The sequence below is a fragment of the Lissotriton helveticus genome, chromosome 6, assembly GCF_964261635.1.
Source record: "Lissotriton helveticus chromosome 6, aLisHel1.1, whole genome shotgun sequence".
Taxonomy (NCBI): domain Eukaryota; kingdom Metazoa; phylum Chordata; class Amphibia; order Caudata; family Salamandridae; genus Lissotriton; species Lissotriton helveticus.
In genome coordinates, this window is record NC_136067.1 from 363,750,499 (window position 1) to 363,763,557 (window position 13,059).

Here is a 13,059-nt window from a genome sequence, read left to right on the forward strand (position 1 = left end):
AGAAACCTTACATTCACTGGTTTCATTGTTAAGTGAATCAACATTAACTGTGGCAACTCTAGATATATCTGAAGAAGTATTGTTAGTATTACCAGCTAAAATCTTAGAAGAAACTACTGAACGTTCTATACTTCTAGCAATTTCCATAACCTCTTCGAGAGAGAGAGAGTTTTACAAGTAAGAATTCTTTCTTGTATTTTTTTATTAAAACAATTAAAAACTAATTGATCCCTTAAAGCTGTATCCAGATAATCTGCAAAAACACATTTAGACGCTAAAACACGTAGACTAGCTAAATAATCCTCAATGGATTCATCAGATGACTGCTTCCTTTTGAAACATTCATGCTGTTCAGCCATCACCGAAGGCTAATCAACATATTGTCTACTTATACGTGTAATAGCCTCTTTAAAAACATCCCATGTTTCATCTCCCCTGGGAGCTGGAACAATAGGAAGGTTATCAAAAACATCTTGCCCCGCATTACCAAGATGATTAAATAGTAAAGCCTTTTTCCTAGCTGCTGCGTATTTGCCGGCATCAATAGCCTCTAGATAATTTTCAAATATCCTAAACCATTTGTACCAAGGTTTAATAGGCTTTCCTGGCAACTCGAGGAATGGAGGAGGCTGCTTCACATTATTGCTACTACTGGTAGACATTTGTCAATAAAGTTTGAACAATGATGAATAAAGATTAATACCAAATTATTAAACTCTTTGTAAAACTGTTGATTAACATGTGTCACAAAGCTAAATTGTTTAAGTATTTTAGTTAAAAACAAGTAAAGTAATCAGCAAATTTTTAGAAATAAAGAAATACCTAAATTCCTTATAGAAATATATCCAGTTGGATAATCCTAAACTTCCTTGTTATAACGATGCTAACACATTCACAATCTTTTTAGAAAGAGAACATGGCGGCCGCAGGCTAGTGCGGTGCGCGCGCTGGACGTCTGAGCTCCCTTGACATGGAGAAGCACTCCTCTCCGCTCTAACTAAGTTCGGCTACTCTTGAGGATCTGCTGTTTTTGCTCCGTTTCCCCTACCTGATTCGGCGTGATGAACTGAAGCCGCTGGGATTGTAATAGCGGAGCAAGGTCGGGGGCTGCCGGTTTTGATTCCTCCTCGCCAGACCAGGTCCGCTCCGGGGGTGGTTGCCCTGCCTTCCGGTCTCACAGTGTCCAGTGATTGAAGCCGCTGGAACTGGAAAGCGGAATCGGAATAGCAGCGTGAAGAATAGAACTGCCGGTCTCTCCCTCGCCAAGCCGGCTTCGCCTCGGATGTGTCTCGCTCTGCCCTCCGGCAGCTCTCCGCTCCCCCAGGGTCCGTGGAGCAGAGCAGCCGTGGAGCTTCGCCGGGGTCGCTCGGCGCGAGGTCTGCTTAGAGGCAGGCTTGACTGCGTGGGCTCTGGAGGCGCAGTGGTTCAGCTGCTGCAGAAGCAGACCGAGCCCATCAGTAAGGCGCGAGCTGGTGCCGGAGGCGCAGCAACCTGCAACAGTAAGGAGCCGCGGGTGGGGGTGTTTCTGCACTCGGAGGGATCGGGGAAATTGAGCCTTGACAGAAGCAAGGGTGCCTCATCAGGGGAGGCAAGTAATCTCAACTGTCTAATTAAAAATCTAAAAGAGATTAAAAGGGTCAGCCAGTCGTTACTACAGCTACCAGAATCCCCTGGTTCAGAGACAGTGTCAGTGCCACATACAGTGCCACATACAGTGCCACATACAGGAGCAGCAATTGAGTCCTCTGTCCCCGATTTTGTCTTGCCTCCCGTCCCTGCTGTAGGCAAGCCTTCAAGCGAGCCTACCCCCTCTACTCCCCCAGCTTTATCAAAAGAGAAAGGGAAAGGGAAAACCAGTCAGAAAATCAAACCGACAGCTACAAGAGCGAAAGCCAAAGGGAGGGGAAATAAAAAAATCAGTAAAAACAGCCAAGGAGGGGCTAAGGCTCTGGTCTTAACCAACAGTGCTGTGAAAATAACCCCCTCTTTACGCTCTTTCTTTAAAGTCCTGCCTCAAGTTTTGGATCTAAGCCCAGTTAATAATCAGGACGAGAGCCCAGACACCCCTCTGAGTACTGATATCCGTTCAGTGAATCTACCCCCACAAGCAGAAATGGCAGACCTACTCTCCCCCCCACCACTGTCTGCTCCACCACAGTTAGTGGGGGTAAATATCCTACACGATGAAGGAGAGGCCCAGAACCTGACATCGACAGGCCCCTCGAAGGCTTTAGGGGAGAGAGACGAGGAAGAGGTGGCCAGTAACACGACACACACTACTACCGAGTCAGCATTGGCAGCATTGGCGGCTTCAATTGCCTCAATGAGAGAAGAAATCCGTAGTGATTTTTTGGTTTCTAAATCAAACCAAAACGACATTCGTTCATCCTGTGAAGCTTTGGAAAGGAAAGTAGATGGCTTGGGTGAGAGAACGGAGGCATTAGAGAGCACAGTGGGAGCAGTAAAAGCCAACCTTGAAGCAGCTGAGTTAAAAATCCACAACCTACGCAAGGAGGGAGATGCGATGAAAGAAAGAATGGAATCTTTAGAAAATTTCTCGCGTAGAAACAACCTGCGTCTTCTCAAAATACCGGAGGGGAAAGAAGGTGGGGACATTAAGAGCTTCGTTGTAAATCTTCTGAAGGAAGCTTTGGGTCTCGAGGAAACAGTCGAAGTGTTGGAGAAAGACATCCAGAGGATCCATCGCGACCCGTTCCGCCTTAACGCAGGCAGGTCTAAACCTCGGAAAATTCTTGTTAACTTCCTGACTTATGCCTTAAAGGAGAAAATACTTAACACTGCGCTCAAACTTAAAACCTCAAAATGCTCTGAATTCCCTTTTGAGATCCGCTCTGACCTATCCAAGACTACACTTGACAGGCAGTGGGAGTTGGGACAGAAGATGGACAGCTTCAGAACGGCTGGTGCAATAGTCCAGATGAGGTTCCCGGCCTACCTGCGCATCATGTATAATAACAAGATGCATAATGTCAGAACACCATTCGAGGCGGATGAGCTCCTGGAGTCCATCCAGAACCATTCCCAGGGCAAATGTTGAACGACCAGGACCTCCCCTCATTTCAGTCTACTTGCCCCTACTCAATAGGCTGAATAACGAATTATTTAAGAAAGCATCTTGCGAGCTTTTGGGAGCCCTCACAAAGCAAAAAAAATAAAATATAACAAAAAAAAAGAGAAGGAAAAAGGTAGAGGGCTAACCAAAAAAAAAAAAAAAGGGGGGAGGGAGGGGAAGAAGAATGAAGAAGAGAGGAAAAGAGGAAAAAAAACATATATAAGTAAAAAGAGGGAGGAAAAAAAAAAAGGAAAAAGGGGAAGGGAAAAAAAAGAAAAGGAAAAAAAAAAAAAAAAGAAATTAAAACAATTTTTTTTTTTGAGTAAATAAACAAATAAATAAAACCCACACTATCTGGAGAATGTAAATAACAAATCGACAAGGGGAAGGTGATGGTGATGGTGATGGTGAAAACACAAGATAGAACACTGGTTTTTTTTTTCCCCCAGACATTTTTAAGGAGTGCAACTCCGTGTCGAGAGCAGAGCTCAGATCAGCGCGAACCGGCCCATCAACTGGCCGGAGTAAGTACGGACGGGTTCTCCAAAGGGGTGGGGGGGGGACACAAAAGCATAAAAACTCAAAATTATCCTCAGAAGCTTGGCCCTTCAAAGCAGATTTTTCTTTATCTTTTTAATAGTCCAACTGCCTTAGAGAAAATAACTAAAAGCAACAAAGCAATAAACATTAAACTGGGTGGAATGGAAGTGAATATTGGGAAGGAAAAATGACATCGATACATTTTCTATCTTGGAACGTGAATGGTCTGGCCATACAAGGGAGAAGAGAACGCATTCTACAATATTTACGCGATTCCCCTGCGCAGATCATCATTATCCAAGAGTCACATCTTTTAAAAAACGAGGCAGGTGCAATTTTAAAAAAACAAAAATGGATTGACGTATTCTTAAGCACCGACCATAATGCAAATATAAGAGGAATTCTCTTAATTTGCAAAAAATCAGCTAATGTGCGGATTCTTGAATTCAGAGAGGACAATAGTGGAAGATGGCTCATAGTTAACCTCTCCATACATGGGCAGAAGTACAATCTAGTCGGATATTACGGTCCTAATACTGACGATCCATCTTTTTTGGAAACAATAAGGAACGATTTAACAACTACTTCTGACCCCATAATTTGGACAGGGGACTTTAACGTTATTTTGAACCCGAAATTAGATAAAACCACCAATAGTAGCAGGTATAGCTGTCAACTCCCTTCAAAATCTAGGCAGACTCTAAAAGGGATTATGGAGGACCTGGGCCTGGCAGATCTATGGAGAGAAAGAGCCGGCACTAAACCAGGGGTATCTTATAGGAATCTAAAATACAAACATACATCACGAATAGACTTTGCCCTGTTTAGCTACTGTCTCCAAAACTCCATAGCCAGTATTAAGTATATACCCTCTCACCTATCCGATCATTCAGCCCTGTCTTTCATCTTAACACTTCAAGCTCAAAAAAAATACCCCTCCTGGTCATTCGATCGAACCATTTTATTTTTCCCGGAGGAAGTGACATACCTCAACTCCGAAGCTAGGTTGTTTTTAGATATCAATTTGCACTCGACCTCCCTTGCTTTAGTTTGGGAAACTCTTAAGGCATACCTGAGAGGTTGCATTACCAACAGAGCTTCCTTTATGAGGAAAAACTATCTATTAAAAATCCAAAACCTAGAACAGGAGCTGGAGACAATTGAACAAAGGCTTGGGGGCACAACTGGCTCACTACAAGACCAAAAACATATGTCAGACCTCAGAAGTCAGATAGAAGATATCCTACAAGAAAGGGTCTCAAAGAAATGGGAGGCGAGTAAATTATCCAGCTTTGAATTCGGAGAAACCGCAGGCAAGATTTTAGCCTGGAGGGTTAAAGCAGACCAAGCAAAAAACCACATAAGAGGGATCATGGTTGCGGGGGAAAATCAGCTCAGGTCATCAGATGTAGGAATTAGTACTGCCTTTACGCAGTTCTTTGCGGAAATATACAGGGATGACATTATAGATAACCAACAGGCAAGGAATTCATGGCTGGATAAGATATCTCTTCCACACTTATCGCAAGCGCAAAGCGAGGCAATGGAATTGGACATCTCAGAGACAGAGGTTAAAAAGGCCGTTTCTGCACTAAAACATGGCAAAGCTACAGGTCCTGATGGACTCCCCGGAGAATTGTATAGAGCCTTGGCCGACACAATTGTCCCTACCATGACGGCCCTTTTCAACGGTATCCTGAAGGACGGCAACATCCCACCTCAATCATGGAGCGAGGCAACTATAGTCTTGATCTTAAAACCTGGAAAAGATCCAACACTATGTGGGTCTTACCGCCCTATATCATTGTTGAATAATGATTACAAGATATATGCCTCCATTTTAGCAGCTTGATTGGGATCAGTAATGGGGGAAATAATCCATCAAGACCAGAAGGGATTTATTATAGGGCGTCAGCTCTCCGACCTAACATACGACCTAGTGGGGGCAATTGACATCGCCTCAGCTTTTTCTATCCCGCTGGCAACCCTCACCCTAGACGCGGCTAAAGCTTTCGACAGGGTAAACTGGCCCTATTTAAATGACGTTTTAAAGAAGGTCAATTTAGGGGAGAAATTCTGTCGAACAATAAAGCTTATATATAAATCACCAACAGCACGGCTTCTAATAAATGGCAAACTGTCTGAATCGCTCAGGATCTTTAGAGGTACAAGACAGGGCTGCCCGCTTTCCCCCCTCCTCTTCAACCTATACATAGAACCGTTTGCGGAAGTTCTCAGACGAGAAGATTCTATTCCATCTTTTAGGTTCGGGGAGTGGGAAAAGCGGGTAGCTTTGTATGCAGATGACATCTTGGTCTTTACCTCAGACCCGGAGACCGCACTCCCAGTAGTCGTTGAGAGAGCTGAAGACTTTGGCCGTATCTCGGGCTATGAGATAAACGCATCCAAAACAGACATTATGGCATGGAATATACCTGACCTACGGTTAAACACATCAAACTCAATGAGATATTTGGGAATCCGGATAGTGCAAGATATCGCCCAAATTGCCCAAGTTAACCTTGAGAGAATTCTTAAGGAAATTAAAAAATCTTTAAAATCTTGGTCTAATCTTCCACTGACTGTCCTAGGCAGAGTAAGTCTGTTAAAGATGTCAATCCTTCCCAAGTTTACCTTCTTATTTAACACGATTCCTCTCGCCTTTGATAAAACAGCGCTAGAGAAATGCCAGAGAGAGTTTAACTCCTTCGTGTGGGGATACAAGTCAGCAAGAATATCTTGGAAAAAGCTGAGGAGGAAGAGGGAAAAGGGGGGGCTATCCCTGCCCGATTTACAATACTATGCGTGGGCATTCCAACTATCCCATTCAAGAATGCTTCTAAAAGTGCCATCCAATACATCAATAGGTCTCATGTTTATGGCAATGCTGATTGGTGCTGGCTTGCCAACTAATGGCTACATGTTTAAGTTTGGAGAACAGAAATATTTCAAGAAAGTTAAATTAAAAATTCTTATGTCCCAAGCGAAGCTATGGTCACATATAAGGAGGAACCTGGGTCTGTCATACTACTCTAACCTTGCGCCCATCTGGGAATCCCCAGGGCTCCCTTCTTGCTGGGATGACAGGCTTACTACTCCGTTGAGAGCAGGAGGGATCTTAACATGGGGAGAAGTGTTGACAGGTGACTCTCTGAGGCCCTGGGAGGAGCTGCGTGAGCAGCGGGGGATAGATCTCTCGAGGTTTAAGTTTCTGCAATTAGATAGTTGGGTTAAGGCAATAAACAGGTCTGGGGTATCATTAGGGAAGCATAGCATCACTGAAGAGAAATTGGTAGCGCAACCACTAGGGGGTAAAGAGGTCTCGCAGTGGTACTGGTGCCTGCTAGAGGAGACAGACGGAGATTTCACCCTCCCGGAACAACTATGGGGCTCAGATCTGGGGGCCCAGAGCATCGAAACCTGGCAGAATTCCTGCACCCTACTATATAAATGCGTCAAACCCGCATGGCTAAGGCGTAATCATTTTTTTACAATTCACCGTGCATATTTTACACCGCTAAAACTATCTAAATTCACCCCAGGGAAGAAATGTAATAAATGTGGCCATATCGCAGCCTCAGATATCCATATGTTCAAGGAATGCCCCAACATATTACAGTTTTGGAATGAAGTTAAAGCAACTCTGGACTCCATTCTTAATACTTCGATTTCCATCACACTTTCCTTGATTATATTTGGATGGGACAACAATATAAAGGGTCACGCAAGGACATTTCTGTTCTTTTCCATACTGCTTGCAAGAAGAGAGATATGCAAGGTCTGGATTGAAAATTCAGCACCAACTCACGCAAACTGGCTGTCGTCTCTCTACGCAACCTCCAAAACAGATTTGAGGAGATCAGGTGGCGAACGTAGCCGTATCTTTTGGGACTTTTTGGTTCGTTGGAGACAATAACCGGGGTTTTTTTTTTTTTTTCCCCGGTCCTATGATTATGCCTTGTAACTCCAAGAACTAGGCCCCCCCTAGTCGGCTCCGAATGGCTAGTTCAATTGAATAAAACATCAAGTTTGGAGTCTTCTCCCACGATACTCTTCGGGCCATCTCTTGCCGAGTTCCACCAAATAGAGTATAATATGCAGAGAAAACTCTGCACCTCGATTGAGTGGTTGGCAGTTGGAGGCTAAATAAGAGTGGGTCAGGCAAATGAGGATAAAAAAATAAAAAAAACACATTCACAATATTTATTCTATTAAATTGCTAGCGCATTAATTCGTATTTCCTTCGTGAAGAAACAGCTCATGCAGTAATGTCTCTGATTTCCTCCGTTTGTTCTTGTTGCCAAGCAACCACAATAACAAGTTAAAATGGCCGGCCGTAAACGTGCATCGTGCGTAGGAACACGCGATGATGTCACAAGTCAGAATCTTCAATGTGCGTAATTCCAAATGCGCGACTGAGACAGCCAGCTATGCTCGATGTGAAAGTTCTTTGTTAATCCGGTGCACGCGAGACAACCAGTAAGTGCAACTTTAACTTTTGAAAGATGCAGGTGTAGCTCCGTGTTGATTTAACAGTCTGAGATCCCAGTACTGCCCGAAAATGACAGCCGATAAAATCACTTACTGCCCGATGCCGACAGTCGAACAAACACGCCACAGCACGCAAAGTGTAGAGTCATTAATTGAAGGCAAACAGCATAACAAACATCTCTAAGCACAAAATGCAAATATGATAGATCACCGTCAGCCAAAAGTGAGCTAGGTAAATACCACAAGATGTGCAAGTCAATTAATTAATGCTGATACGAAATGCGATCCAATTGTTGAAATCCCGTTCGTTTTGCCTCCAAATATAATGAAAACCAATGACTCACATTTTCTTTTAAATTGTCGGTGGGTCCAAGTCCAATAATCCCGTCGCCAAAATATGTAGTATGCAGGTTATACCAAAGAAATCCAAATATGAGACATCCAAGTTGAATTCAAGATTTATTCTTGTTACGACCCACGACCAGTACAACCTTGATGAAGTCTACTTCTTGAATGATACACATAGCTTAGCAGAATAAGAACACTCAATAACAAGTAAGGAATTCTACATTCATAACATTCTTTAAAGCAAAAGAACATCTTACCTACATATTACACACCTCCCTCTTTTTTTTTTTAGAGAGAGATTCACAAGGAGAGATAAAACAAAAAAATATATAAACAAAAATTAATAAATAAAACATAAAATAAAACAAAAATTAATAATACACATACTCTCTGGAATAAATAGGAGCAGATCTTAAACGTGTACTACATCTTATAACACTTTCGCCACTTCCACCAGCAATATCACTGGAGCGAGCAGGTAAAAATTCAGAACCTACTGACCCACTCTTAGAATGTGAATCCCCTCTATCAAAAACACGTCCAACATCTCTCAAAGCCAGACTTTCCAGATGCCCAGGTTGATTTGATTCAGTCAATTTATCAAGATCAAACCAATCCCTCCTATGACAAGGTGTAGTTGAGTTAACTTTCTGTAAAGTAATATTAGCTTGTTCGGAAGAAACCTTGACTAATGCATTACTGTTCCACCACGCTTTATTTTGTAACAAAACAGCAGTTTTGTTAATCTTCAAAACTTTTACTGGTTCAGAAAAATTAGACTGTCCTTCACACACTTTATTGGGTTTTTTAACTAACACCCAATCCCCACCTTGAGAACACCCTCTTTAACATGCATTTTCTTGTCATAATTTGTCTTATAACTGTTTTGTTTTTCCTCAACATGTTCCCTAACCTTCCTCAAATCAATATTATGACATTGTCTAACTTTTCCCAACAACCAAGATGGAGTGATAGATGAAATAGGTTTCCTACCCCTTAAAAGAATAAAAGGAGCAACATTAGTAGTACTCTGGGGCGTTATTGTAATTCCAGATCTTGAATTGCAAAAATTCAAATACATTCAAATGATTTGCCACTGCCGTCTGAATTCCCTCTTTTATCAACCTATTCTCTCTCTCCACTAAACCATTGGAGGCTGGACTATACAAAGGTACTCTTATATGTTTAACATCTTGTTTAATAAGAAAATCCTCAAACATTTCAGAAACAAAATGAAATCCTTTATCTGTGACAACTTCTTTCACCCTGCCTTCCATTAGAAACAAAAACTTTAAGAAAGCGACAGCTGAAGCTGGATCAGCATTACTAACAAATGAAAAGTAAAGCCATTTCGAATAGTAATCTATGGCTACAATCAAAAATCTCCTATCACTCCCAAATATATTTAAGGGACCAGTAAAATCTAACCCAATCTTTTCCCAAGCATTACCAGGCCAATTGACAGGTATTAGTGGACTATTCGAAGTTTTCCAATGCTTGTCTGAGCATAAACATTCTGAACAAGTGTCCACAAGTCTCTTTACCTGACCATCAATACCTGGCCACCAGTACGTCTGTCTTATCTTCTTAACAGTGGCAGAAATCCCTAAATGGCCCTCATGGGCTAGGGCAACAATATTAGATCTTAAACTCACAGGCGGAACAAATAAATCATGTCTCATTACAATATCATTCACTACTGATAATTCAGATGCAACTTGAGCAAAATTTCTCAATTCCATGGACATATTTCTATCATGCGGCCAACCCTTAACCAGAAATGTCTTCACCTGAGGTAAACAATCATCTTTTATGGAACTATTCAACCATTCTGACTCAAATCTGGAACTGTTCATTAATGTCATGAACAGTAAAAACATACTCCACATCATTAATTTTTTTACCAGAGCACTCACTCAAATCATCAGAATCAAATGGCAACCTGGACAGACAATCAGCTCTTACGTTCCCCCCACCAGCAATATACTTAATTTCAAAATTAAATTCCTGTAATTTTGACAAAATACGAATCAATCTGCACGAAGCCCTATTAGAACAACTGTCCCCTAACATGAATATTAAAGGTTTATGATCTGTATGTAATTCATACCTGGTCCCCCATATATACATTCTGAATTTCTCAGAAGCCCAAGCACATGCCGACGCTTCTCGTTCTATTGTGTTATAGTTCTTCTCACTAGAATTCAACGTGCAAGAGGCAAATGCAATAGTACATTCCTTGCCATTAACAAACTGATTAAGAACAGCTCCTTACCCTCTAGCACTGGCATCGACTGTAATAATACCATTTACTCCGTGTGTAAATGGCTTGATTGCTGGAGCCGTCACAATACGTTTTTTTACAGATTCAAACACTTTTTGACACTCTTCTGTCCAGATGCATTTCACTTTTTTTTTTAGAAGATTCCTCAACGGTTGCACAATAACTGCATAGCCTTGAACAAAGCGAGCATAATATTCGCTTAAACCTAAAAAGGCGCGCAGAGAGTCTTTATCTGTGGGAACACTAGCATCATTAATCCGTTTAAGTAATGAAACCTTAGGTTTATACCCTCTGAAGAAATGTTGTGCCCTAAATAGTTAACCTCCTGCGTTAAAAATTTACATTTACCAATATTAAGTCATGCCATTAGATCCAAGCTTTTCCAACACTTCATCCAACAAAGCAATATGTTGATCCAATTTTTCATATGGATCAAGATATCGTCCTGAAATGCTTGTATTCCAACACGATCACCAAAGACTTTGTCCATAACACGTTGAAAAACGCTTACGGCTGACGCCAAACCAAATGGCATGCGCTTATACTTGTACACATCAAACGGTGTGACAAACGTGGTTAAGTGTTGAGAGTCTCTATGAAGAGGTATCTGATGATACGCAGAATGTAAATCAATTGTTGAAATTTTTTTACTACCCCCCCACTCTAGCTAACATTTCATATGTCCTAGGAAGAGGATGGCAATCAACAAGGATATTTCTATTCAGGACCCTCAAATCAGCACATAAGCGTCTATCGCCTGAACTTTTCCATGCGAGACAGCCGCAGAAACCCACTCAGAGGATTCCACCTGTTCAATAATACCTTGTGCACACATATTCTTGAGTAATGTTTTGAGATCTTCCTGTGCAGACAAGGGTACAGGTCTTACTTTTTGTTTAACAGGGATAGCATTACTCTTAAGTTTGATGGTGTGCACAAAATCCTTAATCATACCAATCTTATTAGAAAAGACAGTGGGGAATTTATCGTGCAATTTCTTAGAAAACTCATCCAACTTGGGAGTCTCTTGAATAGATCAAACTAGAATTTCACCTAGTATTACAGGTTCATCATGCCCAGGTCTTAAAATAATCCCCAAATTAGCTTGGTCCTGCCAACCTAATATGTCTCTTCCATTGACAGCAACATAAATCTTGGTATAAATATTCCTACCTTTGAATAAAATACTATCATCAAAGTACCCTTTCATGATAATATCAAATTCCCCAAAAGCTTTAGGGTTGATAGCAGTAGGTTTCAATAGCTTCTGGGACCAACATTTATTAAAAGTTTTTTCAGCCAAAATCGTGATTGGTGACCCAGAGTCTGCAGTAACATTCATATCTATATATCCAATTTTCATCTCACAAATAGGACCTTTACAACGTTTCACACCATCCCCAACTGCATTAATTTCCACAACGGAAATAGAAATATTGTTGATAGCTTCAGATAAAATATCATTCTCCACATCTAATTGACTGACCCTAACTTTAGACTTCGGTGCATGGCAAACATTGAAAAGATGTCAAACCTTTTTGCAATTGTTACATCGTTTTCCCTGCGCAGGACAATTAGGGTTGTTACCCATATGAAATTTTGAGCCACATCTGTAGCAACTCCCACTACCTTTTCGTTCTGTGTTCTTTTTATACACATTTTTATGAGAAACCATACATACACTGGTTTCATTGTTAAGTGAATCAACATTAACTGTGGCAACTCTAGATATATCTGAAGAAGTATTACCAGCTAAAATCTTAGAAGAAACTACTGAACGTTCTATACTTCTAGCAATTTCCATAACCTCTTCGAGAGAGGGATTTTTACAAGTAAGAATTCTTTCTTGTATTTTTTTATTAAAACAATTACAAACTAATTGATCCCTTAAAGCTATATCCAGATAATCTGCAAAAACACATTTAGACGCTAAAACACGTAGACTAGCTAAATAATCCTCAATGGATTCATCAGATGACGGCTTCCTTTTAAAACATTCATGCCGTTCAACCATCACCGAAGGCTAATCAACATATTGTCTACTTATACGTATAATAGCCTCTTTAAAAACATCCCATGTTTCATCTACCCTGGGAGCTGGAACAATAGGAACATTATCAAAAACATCTTGCCCCGCATTACCAAGATGATTAAATAGTAAAGCCTTTTTCCTAGCAGCTGAGTGTTTGCCAGCATCAATAGCCTCCAGATAATTTTCAAATATTCTAAACCATTTGTGCCAAGGTTTAATAGGCTTTCCTGGCAACTCGAGGAATGGAGGAGGCTGCATTACATTATTGCTTGTACTGGTAGACATTTTTCA